Source organism: Mytilus californianus, unplaced genomic scaffold (genome assembly GCF_021869535.1).
Source record: "Mytilus californianus isolate M0D057914Y unplaced genomic scaffold, xbMytCali1.0.p SCAF_8, whole genome shotgun sequence".
Lineage (NCBI taxonomy): Eukaryota > Metazoa > Mollusca > Bivalvia > Mytilida > Mytilidae > Mytilus > Mytilus californianus.
This window is the reverse complement of record NW_026262734.1, coordinates 60834014-60845522: the sequence shown is the minus strand read 5'-3', so window position 1 is coordinate 60845522 and position 11509 is coordinate 60834014. Positions and strand designations below refer to the sequence as shown.

General features: G+C 29.8%; 1 long non-coding RNA gene across 1 annotated transcript; it reads left to right on the top strand.

The window, feature by feature from the left end:
- Positions 1-1513: 1513 nt before the first annotated feature.
- On the top strand, positions 1514-11267 carry LOC127711409 (uncharacterized). The gene is made up of 3 exons (XR_007986679.1): positions 1514-3980; positions 4374-4502; positions 8995-11267. It is a non-coding gene; the product is annotated as an uncharacterized LOC127711409 (long non-coding RNA).
- The last annotated feature ends 242 nt before the right edge of the window (positions 11268-11509 follow it).

Sequence of the window (11509 nt, the reverse complement as noted above, 5' to 3'; positions counted from 1 at the left end):
GACACAGATTTCGAGACTTCTCCTCTGAAACTACTAAGACAAATTTTACCAAACTTGAACACAATCATCATACGAATATCTAGTTTAAAAAATGTGTCCGATGACCCTTCCTGCTAACCAACATGGGAGACATGGCTAAAAATAGAACATAGGGGTAAAATGCAGGTTTTGGCTTTTATCTCTGAAACTTAGGTATTTAGAGCAAATCTGGCACGGGGTCAAAATGTTCATAAGGTTATGATCTATCTGCACTGAAATTGTCAGACGGATCAGACAACTCGTTGTTTGGTTGCTGCCCCTAAATTGGTAATTTTAAGGAAATTTTGCAGTTTTTTGTTATTGTCTTGAATATTATTATAGATAGAGATAACATCTACAAATAAGTCAACATGACCAAAATTGTCAATTGCCCCTTAAGGAGTTATTGCTCTTTAAAGTCAATGTTTTACAATTTTTCATAATTTTTTGTAATCTTTTACAAAAATCTTCTCCTCTGAAACTACGGAGACAAACTTTACCAAACTTGGCCACACTCATCCTCGCCTTCCAACCAACATGGCCGACATGGCTAAGAATAGAACATAGGGGTTAAATACAGTGTTTGTCTTTTACGTTTGAAACTAAAGCTTTAAGAGCAAATCTGACTTGGGGGTACAAATATTCATCAGGTTTAGATCTATCTGCCCATTAAATTTCCAGACAAATCAGACAACCCGTTGTTGGGTTGCTGCCCTGAATTGGTAAATTTTGCAGTTTTTGGTTATTTTGAATATTATTTTAGATAGAGATAAACTGTAAACAGCAATACTGTTCAGCAAAGTAAGATCTACAAAAAAGTCAACATGTCCAAAATCTTCAATTGACATATTATTGGATATATTGTCCTTTAAAGTCATTTTCTGCAATTGTTTTTTTGTAATGTTTGTAAACTTTTTTCAAAAATCTTCTGCTTTTAAATTAACTACTGGGCCAAATTAAACCAAACTTGGCCTCAATCAGTATGAGGGAATCTAATACTACATGTACTATCTATTATGATTTTAACCTTATTAAACATGATTTCCAAAACCACAGTAGATAAAGGTGAGCAACACAGTCTCTTGAAAGCCTCTAGTTTATGGTTTATTGATAAACATTAAGTTTTTGTAATTAGGTCTGTTTTTCAGGTACTTTAACATATTTGTTTTGTTGTATCATAAAACGGTGTACATGTCATCTGGCAGGGTTTATCTTACCTTGACTCCATTAACATGATTCATTGATAATGTTAAGTTATGATACTTGGAGTTAAAAACCTCCATATTAAAGAAATTTCAAAACTGATTCAATCCTGATTTATATGGAAAGCAGGAGATAAATTTCAGGTGTTCATTCTTTTAAAGATATTTTGATAAAAACACTGCATAACATTTTTAACCGGATTTTCGAAAGAAAAATCGGTTATTGATTTGGGGATGTACGTTGGGCGGGTGGGCGGGCGGCTGCAAAACAGTGTCCGTTCATTAGCATGAAAACGCTTTGACGAAATCTTTTTAAATTTAGATATGTTGTTTCCTGAGACTAAATGAAGGTCAAGTTCAATTTTCACGATTTTAGCTGTTCTCGTTTTTGAGTTGTAGACCTTTCAGTAGCAAAAGTGATTCTTATTTTATGATTTTGAGTTATTTCCCTTTCAAAGGAAATTGTGTAATTAATAATTAATTTATATGTCATTTAGTCTCTTGTTTTATTTTGAGTAGTTTCCTTTTGAACAGAAATGGTGTAAATTATAAGTCTATCAATGATTGTATCTGTTCAATTGATTTTAGTCAGGAGTTGTCAAAAATTTGTTTAGAACTATTTTTTTTAAAGTTGTGCGTTTTGAAGGTAGATGTCATAGTTGTTATGTGGTATTTTCTTTTTGTTGTATGTGTAAATGTTTAATTTTTACTTGATCCTGTTTGGGGGTCCAGATTTGCAAACATCATTTTCATTAGATAATAATCTATTTTTATTCTTCCTATAAAACTACAAACAATTTGTAAAATAGATTTTTGTAATTAATTAAATATGCACATTTGTATATGTATTTGGATTAGGACAATGTATTTACTATTAATTTTTTCATGCAATAATTTCCATCTTTTATCAAGATAGCAAACATGTGGTAATTATCAACTAAAAAAATTATAATTCGAGTGACAGATTTATTTTTCATTTTGGGCCAAGTTTTCAAGTTGGTCCAAATAGGGGTTCAAAATTAAACTGTGTTTGATTTCAACAAAAATTGAATTTATGGTGTTCTTTTAAATGCTGAATCTAGGTATGGATTTAGAGATTTTTGATTTTGGGCTCCTTTATCAAATTGGTCCACATTGAGGTCCAAAGGGTCCTGATTGAAACTTTTGTTTGATTTCATCAAAAATTGAATTCTTGGGGTTCTTTAATATGCTGATTCTAACAATTTACTTAAATTTTGGATATTGGACCATCATAGGTATATGTCAGATAACATTTTTTCAGTTCTTTGACCACATTCATTTTGTGTCACAATCTTATGCTGTGTCAAATATTCAATCAAAATCAAAATTCAGAGCTGTTTTAAGCTTAAATAATGTGTCCATACTTGCTCGACTGTTCAGGGCTCACCCTCTGCTGAATAATCCGGTTTGCTGTCAATCTGACAGCCTCTTGTATAAGATAAGTTGATCAGGCCATTTATACAACATTGAAAGTGCTGACCAATTGACACATAAATAGAGTAATTACTACCAAACTACTGCAGAATAGTGAGCTTTTCCGTAATAAGCAAAATTGTATTTGAATTATTTTGTACAAATCTTAGAACAGAAATGCCACTGATATTCTGTCTGTTTCAATAGCTCCTTCAATGAACTATATTTTTCAATATGAATAAGAAGATGTGGTATGAGTGTCAATGAGCCAACTCTCCATCCAAGTAACAATGTATAAAAAGTTAACATATATAGGTCAAAATACGGCCTTCAACACAAAGCCATGGTTTACACCGAACAGCAAGATATGAAGGTCCCCAAAATGTCTAGTGTAAAACAGTTCAAACAGGAAAACCAACGGTCTAATCTATATAAAAAAAACGAGAAACACTTATGAACCACACCAACAAACGACAACCTCTGAACAACAGGCTCCTGACTAAGGACAGGTGCATAAAAATGCAGCGGGTTTAAACATTTTAACAGGCGCCAACCTTCACCCTATGCTGAGACAGTAGTGTAACATTACAACATAAAAAACACACAATTGAATATCAACTGAAATGGCTTAACTCGATCAAAAAGACATTTAAACAAAAACAATTAAAAACATACACTGAACGAATAAGTTTGATCTATGACAAAATAGAAATACAATATAAATAAAAAAGATGTAGGAACAGTGTCAAAAAGACAACTCTAACCTGGGACAAAATGACATTAAATAAAACAAAGTACACAGTTAAGTTAAAATATAATAATTTTGTTGTTAGGAGTACAGAGGTAAACATTTTTACAAAATTAATAAATTTGTTGTTCACAGTACGATCAAAAAGTGAAGATTTATCGTATTACTAAATACTTATGGTACATATTAAAAATAGTCAGACGAGATATAACACAAAATATATATATACATTGAATTACAGAAATGCATTACAAATTGTGTCAACAGGCCAAACTAACATGAAAGTACTATATCAATGTACTCGCAGTTTCTGGAAGCTAGTTAAAAGCCAAAACCAGTAATAAAAAATCATGCATCAGAGACTAAAATCAATGAAAACACATCCCAGGGATTAAGTATTTTAACGCCAATGACAGTCAAAGAAGATATAATGTATAATTATCTATTAAATACCAAGTAGATGATTTTCTCTAAATCTATTAAAGGATAAAGTTTTTCAAGCTTGGCAAATTAGACAGGAGACTGGGGATATATATCTGAAAAAAACTTGAGGCCTTTTGCTGCTAATAGGAAATGAGGTAATATAATTGTATAGCAATATTTGGACAAAATGTAAAACCAAATTTGTTTTGTTTTTCAATTATTTACATGCTGTTAACAAAAAAACACTGGTAAACAGGAAAATAATATAAAATCAATGAAGCCCCATAAGAAGTTTAAGAAGAAAAATGCTACAGAAACTGCGTGGGTCAGAGGGTCAGACAAGGGTAAAACACAGTATTCCCCCTACCTCTTTAATTTTGGGTAACAAGTGTATTCTTAAACTATTCAGTAAACAATTAATAATGAGTCAATATTAATCAAGTAACAGGTTCTCAAGAAAAATGTCATTGTAGTTTTTCTAAAAATCACATAATAATATTAAATGAATGTGACTTTATTGTGTTAACATTTATTTATCATTTTTTCAGTTCATAACTGATTCACTGTCAACGATAATAAGTGTATCAAAATACACAGAAGAAAACTTCAGTTTGTTTCAAGACATTGTTAAACAGCATGAATTGGTAAATGGTGTAGAAAAAAGTTAACCTTAAAATGTAAGTACTATGAAATAAAAACTCAAGAATTATAATATAATACTGAATAACAAAGGATTACAACCATGAGCTGTCTTTATTTAATTGTTTTCCAACAATGGTTTATATAAAGGATTGAATGCTTTTTTTAAATAATTTTTTTTTGGGGTGTAAAAAGTAAAATAACAAAAATACTCTGTGGAAAATTTTAAACAGAAGTCCCTAATCAAATGGCAAAATCAAAGCTCAAACACATCAAACGAAGGGATACCAACTGTCATAAAAACTTTGACTGAAGCACATTGTGTATGAAGTGCAGAAGTGCTTCATATTAGAAATGTGCATATGATCAACATTTTAAACCCCCATAAAATCATAAACGTTAATCATTAAATACTTATGATTACATTTTAATGCTACAAGCATGAAATGTAGAGTTATATCAAGGGTTTTGTTTGTTTTTCTATGCTTTATTTTAAAAAAATTTGATATTTTCACGGATAGCATTTGCAGCTTATTCCATATTAAAAAAACTTTAGTAGGTTTTTCTATATGAAATTGATTTTGAATAGATAAGCATATTCATCTGCAGAAACAAAGTATATTTACCACGCAAAACGTCGGATGCTTTTTCATGTATAATTAATATGTTAAAGTTGTTTGATATACAATTGGTTTTGGTAAATAATTGTCATTACGGTAAATATGTGATTTAATTGACTTTTGAAAAACTGATATTCACTAAAACCACATATTTATCTCATCAAAACACAGTAATTGTATAATATTGGAGAGCCAGCGATTGTTGTCAGCCAATCAAAATTACGGGTTTTGATGAACCATTCATGTAATGAAATTATTAAGTATTAAAGTTTTTTAATGATTTAAACTCATGCTGATGATTGTCCCCAAAGAGATGTGTTGTAGGTGACATAGAAATACTGTGTTTCGTGTAGATAGCATTCTCAAATGTACAGTTCTTGCAACATTTTAATTAAATTTATATCAAAGGCTTATTTCAGCAATGATTAGTGTCTTGGACAACTTTTGAAAATCAATGCAAACCAACTTTTTTTCAAGAGATATGCCTCTTTGAAATATAACTTATATTAAAATTTGCATTTTGAGCATTTGTAAAAGTCTTGCCAGATTGATATAAAAGAAGTATGACCACAAAGGCCTTAAATTAGCCCTAAAAATCAAACCTTGTAATACACAAATGTAACGTATTTTAAAAATATATATTTATGATCTTAAATGTGCAAATTTAGATAAACCATTCACTTTTGTTGCCTACTATTTGTTTTAACAATGTTGACAGATTTAAACATATGATATTTTACAAGTTTTCATCCAAATGCTTGTTTTTATGCATTTGTAAGGTCAATTTTGAATTTGAAATTGTCAAATATTCTTACATGTTTTGTCATGAATTTTTTGTGTGTATTACTTAATAAAAATTAAACTGAGTTTTATATCTGAATTTTAGGGCCAATATGGACACTTCATGAACCTACTACTTTACACATTAAATGTTTATATCAGCAAAGTTTGGACAAACTTGACAATCTGTGCAGATCAAACATTTTTAAAAAGTTATGCACCATGGAAACATCACTTATTTTGGAAAATTGCATTTTAAGCACTCTAGCATATACAATTGTTGCCTGCTTTTTACAAAAATTTTCTTCAAAGGTTCATATCAGCAATGTCTTGGACATGTTTAAAAATCAGTGCAGATCTACTATTTTTCAAAGAGTTACGCTCCTTGGAAATATCAATTATATTGAAAATTGCATTATTTTAGCTCTCATGTGTACAATTCGTGCCGGATTTTCATAACACATATGCCATAGGTTCATATCAACAATGTCTTGGACAATTTGAAGATCAGAGCAATTATTTTAAAAGGGTTATCAGTGAAGGTTTATATCAGTAATGTCGGGGGCAAGTTCAAAAATCTGCGGAAATCATTTTGTTTCAGGGATTATGTTTAGAAATGTAAATTCTATAGAAAATTGAATTTTGGTCCTTTCACGGTATGGGAAATGGCATTGTAAAAAAGTGTTTAAAATGTTTTAGTTATTGCCTTTGGACAGATAAAATATGTGCAATGTGGGGGACATTAGAACTCAGTTATGTCTATGTGGTAGATGAGGAGTTTAATTAAAATCAATAAAAATTCATAATGATTTGCCAAAATGTAGTTTATTATCAAACTTTTTAAAAAATATGAAAACTATGGGTCATAGCCCGGGCTATTTTTAAGGTAAATGTGTTGCATAGAATATACATTGAAAACCCATTTTAGTGTGATAGAATGAAAACTAAAAGATATCATTTTAAGATAAAACAAAAAAAAAGTAAAAAGATTAAGCTCTCTCATAATGTGCTTTAAAACAATTGATGCAACAGGACTTGTTTTCTTGCTACCAAACAAAATAGAAAATGCATAACTACCCCTTTTTAAACATTATCTGAATTATCTACCCTTATTTGGCAAAGTGAAAATAATCAACCCTAATAAAAAATTATGGTGATCCACCTTATGAAATAGATTAAAATTTACTTTCTTTTTGATTATTTCTCCAAAATTGGTTTACAAAAGTCTTTTTGCAGCTGACATTTACATTTTTATTTTAGATTACAATTGGAGTTTGAACAGTATTAGAATGTTTTTTATACTATATCCTATTTATTTTTGAATTTTTCTGAATTAACTTATTATTTTACATTAATTATTAGAAAGTATAATGTGAACATTATATTGTACAGTGTATACAGGTCTCACTATACATCCCTAAAAACAATTTTAATTGCTATATAAACACCATGCTACTTGTCGGATAAACGTGAGTTGGATTATTCAAATGTTGGAGTCCTTGAATAAACCGTTTAAACCATCATAAACACATCAAACACAGCATTTTAATGACTTTAATTTGTCTTTTAAAAATTGCTTCATAAACTAACAAGATTTTAAAATGTTCACTATCCACCAGACTTTAAACTAAGTGGATATAAGCAACTATAGGCCACCATACAACCTTCAACAATGAGAAAAAATCCAAACAATATATTTGGCTATAAAAGGTCTCCAACATGAAAAATTTGAAACAATTCAAACAAGAAAACTTGTGTCCTAATTTATAACAAAATCATTTACGAAAAACAATTATAACAGACCTAAATCAAAGATAACCACCAAACTGCAGGCTACTGACTGGTGGCTAAACTTGCTGTGAGTAACTAACTCTCTTCCTCGCCTGGGATAATGGTGTAACAGCACAACATAAGAACAAACTATAAACATCAGTTTCAATTGGCTTAACTCAAACAATTGGTACAAGGCACAAAAACATCTAACATAAACACAATTGATAAAATCACTGCTATAAGAGTACTCAAAGTTACTTAAAACTAGTGCAAAGCTAATTACAACTACTAAATACCAGATCTCACAGTATTTGGCCATGTAGCCTGACAGCCAAACATGGCTACCATGCAAGGCTTAAAAACCGAACAAATGAGTAAAATGCAAGTATTATCTTTTAAATCGATATATAGATAATTATATTTGATGGGGAGAGAAATGTTCCAACTTTTGAGAATCACCTATTATTTTTAGTAAGACCAAAACTGTAATAGATAGAGAGAAACTTTCAATAGCAAAAGTGATAAGCAAAACAAGATCTACGAATAAAGAGACATATAGCAGAAATCATCAGTTGACAACTGTTAGGAATTATTGCCTTAAATGACCTGTTTTTTTTTCAATTTTGACTACTACCTTTTTGAAAATTATAATAGATGATCAGAGATAAAGTGTATGTTACATGGCAAAAATAATGAGCAAGACTACATCTATAAATAAGTTAACATAATAAAAAATGTCAATAGACTTTTTTTAGGAGTAATTGCCATTAAATTACACCTTGAAAACTATAATAAATATAGATATCTTCAAATAGCTAAAATGAGAAGCAAGACTTGATCTGATTAAAAGTCAGCATAGCAGAAATCATCTCTCAAATCCTTAGAGGAGTTCATTTGCTCTCAAATGATTTGTTACCCCTTTTTTGGCATTTGGGCAAAACCTAAAGTAGCTAAAGGAAACCGTACCGTACAAATGATCAACAAAACAAGATCTACAAATAAGTCTCATAGCTAAAATTGTCATCTACTAATTTTAATATCCATATTTTGCTGTAGGAAAATTATAGTATAGAGAAACTGTAAACAACAAAAAAGATCAGTAAAAAAGAGAATTTCAGTCATGAATTATTTTTCTTTGATATATACTGTTAGATAGTGACTATTGTTGAAAGTGCACATCCAGATAAGCCACACATGCTCTGTAGAGCCCCTAGTCTTCATAGATGAAATCATTACCAACAAATACAACAACAAAAATAATATCCAACAAAATAAAACAAGTAATAAATGAAATCATATATAAGAATATATATTTTGTGTCAAAATTACTTAATAGCTGAATTTTATTTCATTTCAGGTATACCTCTCAAAAGGAAAGCATTACAACCAATTTTGTGCAATTCTGTGCAGCTGCTAGAGATCCATTGATTCATACCAAAAACTTTTCTGTAAATTTGGAGGTCAAAATCAACAACAACAATTGTACTGGTAAAACAATTGATAACATCATTTGTAAAATAAAAAAAATGAATTTTATTCTAATTGGAGAAATGAAAAGTTAACATTATACAGTTATAGCTGAACATTTTGAAAATAGATCAATTGACTTTTTGTGTACACAAAGCACTGTTGATAACATTCAAGACTCTGTTTGTGACATACAATATCCCTGAAACCCAAATTTCTGTAAATCCATCTGGGCAATAATTATTTCAATAGCAATTGTTTAATTTCAAAATCAGTCAGACACATCTCTTTAAGGATGTACTTAGGTGAAATTAAAAAAATCTAGAATCTAATATTGGTACTATAAGTCAGAAGAGTTCTAGTAAAGGAACAAAATAAGCTAAAAATATTGATAGGTTATGGAGCTCCTTTTCGAGATATTTAATTTTCTCTGAAATGGCGGGAAAAGACTGACTCGGACTTTTACCTATATTTACATTGGTATTATTTGGGTCTCAAACAAAAGAAAAGAAATCTAGAATTTGCTTAAATTTTGGTAAATGACCTTTCATGAGCTATTGAAGTCGTATATGAAAAGAAAACTGGGTGTTATGGGGCAAAATATTTTACCCTGTATCACTGGAAAAAAACCAAGGACTCCGAACATTTGACAAAAATTCCTAACCTCACCTAAGTACATCCTAAAGGTAGATCTAGTGCCTTTATGTGAGCATCCTTTCTGGGGAGTTGCAAAATACTTTTTTGGGTTATACAATATTTTAAAAAGTATAATTCAATATACAACAATTAAGATATAACCCTAAAAAGGAAAGCATTACCAACCAGTTTTGTGCAATTCTGTGCAGCTGCTAGAGATCGAATGATTCATACCAAAAACTTTTATGTAAATTTGGAGGTCAAAATCAACAACACCAATTGATAACATCATCGTAAATAAAAAAAAAATTTGTATTCGAATCGGAGAAGGGGAAATATAACATAATAGCGGAACATTTTAAAAATAGATCAATTGACTATTTTTATACACAAAGCAGAGTTGATAACATTCAAGATTCTGTTTCTGACACACAAGTCACACATATCCCTGAAACACAAATCTTTCTGGGCAATACTTATTTCAATAGCAGTTGTTTAATTTCAAAATAAGTGAGACAGATGTCTTTAATGTGGATTGGGTGTCTTTTTATCGGAATCCCTTCTGGGCAAGTTGCAAAACTCTGTTTTGATTTTAAAGTATTTTACCAAGTATCATTCAATGTACGACAATTAAGATATACCTTTTAAAGGGAAAATATTACAATTGACCAGTTTTGTGCAATTCTGTGCAGCTGCTAGAAATCCATCAATTCATGCCCAAACCTTTTATGTAAATTTGGAGGTCAAAATCAACAACTCCAGTTGTATTGGCAAAACAATTAATAACATCATTTGTATAAATAAATTAAAAAAAATTATTCGAATTAGAGAAAGGAAAAAATAACATTAAAGCTGAGCATTTTGAAACTAGATCAATTGACTCGTTGTGTACACAAAGCACTGTTGATAATTTTCAAGACTCTGTTTCTGACACAAAAGTCACGCATATCCCTGAAACCCAAATGTCCCTAAATCTTTCTTGGCATCAATTATTTCAAAAGCAATTATTTAAATTGAAAACAAAAGAGACAGATGTCTTTAAGGTAGATCAGGTGTCTTTTTGTGAGCATCCCTTCTGGACAAGTTGAAAAACCTTTTTTTGGTTTAAAAATATTTAAAAAAAATGTATCATTCAATATACAACAATTAAGATATACCTCTTAAAGGGAAAACATTACCAACCAGTTTTGTGCAATTCTGTGCAGCTGCTAAAATCCTTTTTTGGTTTAAAAATATTTTACCAAGCATTACTCAATATACAACAGAAATCACTAAAACTTGAAATTTAAGGATTTAACTATGAAAAAAATAAAGTTTTGTTAAGTGTTTTTAAATTTTCAGAAAAATTCCTTTTAAAATCAAGAGCAGATAATTATATTGAATAAGATAAGAACATTTTTATTTTTTCTTATTTTTTGAGAAAATAAGGCCTGTGTAATCAGCAATATAACCGAAGCATATGTCTACAATGTTGAGAAGAAGTTTGCCAGTAATTATAAAGATCACTGCAAACAACATTAAAGAGTATTTTTATTAAGAATATATGTATAAATATAAGTATGTTGATATTTTTATACATGTATATTAATGATTATTTAATGATATAATACTAATATGTTTAGTCATTTTATATTTTCTTTCTTTTATAAGCCACTGTCGCTATCTTATAACGTCTATACAATTGTCTGTTTGATTGTTTGTTCCTGATCATAATATAACCATTTAATTTAAATGTGTTTATGCAAATGAATATTTTCTATGGTCTATTA